This window comes from Schistocerca cancellata, unplaced genomic scaffold (assembly GCF_023864275.1).
Source record: "Schistocerca cancellata isolate TAMUIC-IGC-003103 unplaced genomic scaffold, iqSchCanc2.1 HiC_scaffold_297, whole genome shotgun sequence".
Taxonomy (NCBI): Eukaryota; Metazoa; Arthropoda; class Insecta; order Orthoptera; family Acrididae; genus Schistocerca; species Schistocerca cancellata.
Genome location: NW_026046315.1, coordinates 7501 through 12500, shown reverse-complemented (window position 1 = coordinate 12500; position 5000 = coordinate 7501). Strand labels below are relative to the sequence as shown.

At 55.0% G+C, this 5000-nt stretch overlaps 1 non-coding gene across 1 annotated transcript in view; it reads right to left on the bottom strand.

Moving 5' to 3' along the window:
- The window catches only part of LOC126114223 (small subunit ribosomal RNA), a 1910-nt gene extending 1211 nt beyond the window's left edge, over nt 1-699 (bottom strand). Inside the window, exon 1 of the ribosomal RNA XR_007525115.1 lies at nt 1-699. This exon is cut by the window's left edge and continues 1211 nt beyond it. This is a non-coding gene — a ribosomal RNA (small subunit ribosomal RNA).
- Nucleotides 700-5000: the final 4301 nt, after the last annotated feature.

Genomic DNA, 5000 nt, shown 5'->3' with positions numbered 1-5000 from the left:
AGTTAAACACCGACGGGCGGTGAACCAACAGCGTGGGACACAAATCCAACTACGAGCTTTTTAACCGCAACAACTTTAATATACGCTATTGGAGCTGGAATTACCGCGGCTGCTGGCACCAGACTTGCCCTCCAATAGATACTCGTTTAAAGGATTTAAAGTGTACTCATTCCGATTACGGGGCCTCGGATGAGTCCCGTATCGTTATTTTTCGTCACTACCTCCCCGTGCCGGGGAGTGGGTAATTTGCGCGCCTGCTGCCTTCCTTGGATGTGGTAGCCGTTTCTCAGGCTCCCTCTCCGGAATCGAACCCTGATTCCCCGTTACCCGTTACAACCATGGTAGGCGCAGAACCTACCATCGACAGTTGATAAGGCAGACATTTGAAAGATGCGTCGCCGGTACGAGGACCGTGCGATCAGCCCAAAGTTATTCAGAGTCACCAAGGCAAACGGACCGGACGAGCCGACCGATTGGTTTTGATCTAATAAAAGCGTCCCTTCCATCTCTGGTCGGGACTCTGTTTGCATGTATTAGCTCTAGAATTACCACAGTTATCCAAGTAACGTGGGTACGATCTAAGGAACCATAACTGATTTAATGAGCCATTCGCGGTTTCACCTTAATGCGCTTGTACTGAGACATGCATGGCTTAATCTTTGAGACAAGCATATGACTACTGGCAGGATCAACCAGGGAGCTGCGTCAACTAGAGCTGAGCAGCCGGCCGCCCGGGAGTGTGTCCCGGGGGCCCGCGCGAACACGCAAGCGTCCGCTCAATTATTCTGCAAACAGGAGGAGGCTGAGCTCCCCTGCACAATACACCTCGAAACCCTCTCAGGTCCCGGCGGCGCGCAGCGCCGTCCTAAGTACTTGGTCGGGTTCGAGAGAGGCGCAATCGCCCGGAGTTAGGCGAGTAGACGCTTTAGGTGCGACCACCCGTGCTCCCAACTGAGCTTGCCGCTGCCGACAGAGGCCCGGGAGCGTGCTGTCGTGGCATTGCCGGCGGGAGACAACACGCGCCACCTACGGTGACCGGCAGCTCCAACGCCAGCGCCACAGAAGGGAAAAGGCCCCACGTGGGTGCCGAAGCGAACTCTCCCAGCACAGCGCACGTGCCAACACGTCTGCACAACTGCGATACAAACCACCAGCGAGAAACCGCTGGGGGCGACCGAGCAGCAGACGGCGTCGCGGCGCCGAGTGCCGGGCGGCGGCGCATCCTCAACGCACACAGTCCTCAATCGGACCAGCACACTGCAGATGTCCACCGCGCTTCGCACCGGGCCGGCGAGGACCCACTTTGGCTGCACGGCGCCGCGCGCAGGGTGCCCCGGCGCGCAGCTGCGCCGCCTGCCGCGTCCGTCGGCCGGCGCGCCTGCCACTGGGCGCCCCCACCAGCCGGCTGTAGCGCGTGCGCCCACGCACCGCGCGGCCAGCACGCCGGGCGGCCCCCCCTCACCGGCCGGGGACAGTCCCACCCACCCACAGCCGCGTATCGCTTCACACCCAGATTCACATTCACGTTCGTTGGTATGGTGGGGACCGCTTCGTAGCTGTACCGATCGTTGCCCTCACAGATGTACCTCCAGCAAGGACAACCGCACCACAACGGGTTACCAGTTGTTCATTTGCGTAACGTCACCAGTAAACGTACACGTCCATCCCCGTTTGCAAAGTCAACTATTATTGCATGCCTGCCTGTCAGGTGTCAAGACACAATACGTCCGCTCACATCCACGCAACAAAATGTGCCCAACTAGAGGGCACGTGGAAGGTGCCCCGTACGTATGCGATGTCCATTGCGCGACCAACTGTCAACCGGCCTCTGTAGCATGTCGCAGATGTGGAACGCGGGGCACCGTGCTATCACATTGTGTGAGAAGAGACTACTACGTCTGCATACACGCGCCACTACATGAACAGACGGCTCATGCTGATCGCCATCCACCGCGTCCATTACTCCCACACGTCTCTATGGCGTACCACACTGCAATGCAGCTGTTATGGCGAGATGACACGTAGCTGTGTGCACAACATCTGGACGGTATGGTTCACCGCAGTCTTTGTACGGTCACACATGTGCCAGAGTGTATCATTCAGTACATGAGGACCGCTGTGCAGTACAGTGTGTGGGTTAGGCGTACATCGGCGGACAGTGGACACAGGACAGAACACGACGTAGACTGAGTGCTTCGGCATGCACCTGACCGACCAGCTTGCGAAGGCAGGGGGAAGGGGGAAGGGTGGGGGGGGGGGCGATGTACGTCCTGCTGGCGTCCACATTACAGTGTATAGCGTGAGCATGTAAAAAGGAAGCAACACTTGCGACGTGTTGAACATGAAACGATACACATGAGACCGGGGAGTGCGAGTCGCGAACTATTCTGAGCGGGTTGCGGTTGGACAACAATACATTAATGTAACGTGTCATATGCCAATTACAGAGCAGGGTAAGGCACAACCTGGGTCAGGTTAAGGCACAACCTGGGTCAGGTTAAGGCACAACCTGGGTCAGGTTAAGGCACAACCTGGGTCAGGTTAAGGCACAACCTGGTCAGGTTAAGGCACAACCTGGGTCAGGTTAAGGCACAACCTGGGTCAGGTTAAGGCACAACCTGGGTCAGGTTAAGGCACAACCTGGGTCAGGTTAAGGCACAACCTGGGTCAGGTTAAGGCACAACCTGGGTCAGGTTAAGGCACAACCTGGGGTCAGGTTCGGGCACAACCTGGGTCAGGTTCGGGCACAACTGGGTCAGTTCGGGCACAACCTGGGTCAGGTTCGGGCACAACCTGGGTCAGGTTCGGGCACAACCTGGGTCAGGTTCGGGCACAACCTGGGTCAGGTTCGGGCACAACCTGGGTCAGGTTCGGGCACAACCTGGGTCAGGTTCGGGCACAACCTGGGTCAGGTTCGGGCACAACCTGGGTCAGGTTCGGGCACAACCTGGGTCACGTTGGGGCACAACCTGGGTCACGTTGGGGCACGACGTGGGGTAGATTGCGGCACAACTTGGGGTAGATTGCGGCACAACTTGGGGTAGATTGCGGCACAACTTGGGGTAGATTGCGGCACAACTTGGGGTAGATTGCGGCACAACTTGGGGTAGATTGCGGCACAAATTGCATTACATTGCGGTACAAATTGCATTACATTGCGGTACAAATTGCATTACATTGCGGTACAAATTGCATTACATTGCGGTACAAATTGCATTACATTGCGGTACAAATTGCGGTACAAATTGCGTTACATTGCGGTGCATATTGAGTTACATTGCGGTGCATATTGAGTTAGGTAACGGTGCAAAATAGGTTAGGTTAAGGTGCGACATAGGTTAGGTTAAGGTGCAACATAGGTTAGGTTAGGGTGCAAGATGGGTTAGGTTAAGGTGACATAGGTTAGGTTAAGGTGACATAGGTTAGGTTAAGGTGACATAGGTTAGGTTAAGGTGACATAGGTTAGGTTAAGGTGACATAGGTTAGGTTAAGGTGACATAGGTTAGGTTAAGGTGACATAGGTTAGGTTAAGGTGACATAGGTTAGGTTAAGGTGACATAGGTTAGGTTAAGGTGACATAGGTTAGGTTAAGGTGACATAGGTAGGTTAAGGTGACATAGGTTAGGTTAAGGTGACATAGGTTAGGTTAAGGTGACATAGGTTAGGTTAAGGTGACATAGGTTAGGTTAAGGTGACATAGGTTAGGTTAAGGTACAAACTGGGTTGTTTTATGGTACACATTGCGTTGTAGTACAGTACATGTTATGTTTGGGTACGGTACACAATGTGGTATGGGATGGCGTGTTGGGGGGGGGGGGGCGAGGTTCGTTGATATTGACCGTAGGAAGTGGATGCGCGAGGCAGCGTCAGTGTGTCAAAGGAGGTATGTCACGTCGGGATGCGCTTTTCGCTAGTGAGAGGGGGGCGCGCCGTGTCTGTGGTTGCGGCAGACCTGTGTGTTTCATTCCCGCCGGTGTATTTGTGCTGTAAGACGATGGAGTGTGGTGATGTTGGGTGCACCCCTGTGTAGGACATGTGTGGGTGTTGATGGCTTATCTGAGCAATTGTGGTTGTCGGACGAGTGGGATATTGTGTTTTATGATTGGACCTCCTGGCCTGGTTATCATAGTCTGGTTGGTGTATTGTGGCGCATAGGATGCACCGGACGTTGGTCCATGCTGGCGCTTAATTATTGAATCTGTGTCTGTTACAGGCAGAGAGTAGTGTGTGATAGAGTGTGTGGGTGACGTGTGGTTACTTTTGTTTGCACAGACGTTCAGCATGTATAGGGGCATTTGCGTATTTGATCTATCTATGTGGGCATGCATAGTTTACTGAGCAGTGCTGCGAGGTGACTGAACTACGAGCGACGTACTCATTTACAGCGGAATGGTTGCCTTCTACCAAAGATGGAGTATCGACTCTACGACAGCGTTGGCACCGCAGGAACCGGTGTCGTAAAATGGCCCCCACACCGTCATCGTTGTGCGGGGTAGGGACCGTCCATATTCTGAGAGGAGCCCTGTTTGCCACAGGGCGTGGGGTCTCGCGTCCTGCGGTTCAGTGCCCCCAGGGAAGCGCGCGGAGGTGGTGCTGCTGCTGCTGTAGCAAGCGAGCTACTTAGAGCATGTATAGGGACAGCGGGAATATGGCATATTGCATATAACTCTTCATGAAACGCAAGATATAGGGGTGGATTGCACGTTACGAGTGCGGGAAGAGTCCGCCGTTCATCCGCTGGAGTTGCGATTTGGGCGGTTGGGGTGGGGCACGTGCGGGTGCGGGTGCGGTGGAGCGATTGTCGGTCGACGACCTCGTGCGGCGCAGGCACTGGCGTTGGGGCTCCTGTGGTGGACAGATGATGCAGGCTTTGTGGGTGGCGTCGAAAACTGGGCACTGTGGGACCTAGCGATGTTGTAGTCGGCGTGGCGTCGCCTAGATGGCGGTATCGTCGGTGCAGCAGGTCATGTTGCGGGGGACCTGCAGATGGCGGTATTTTT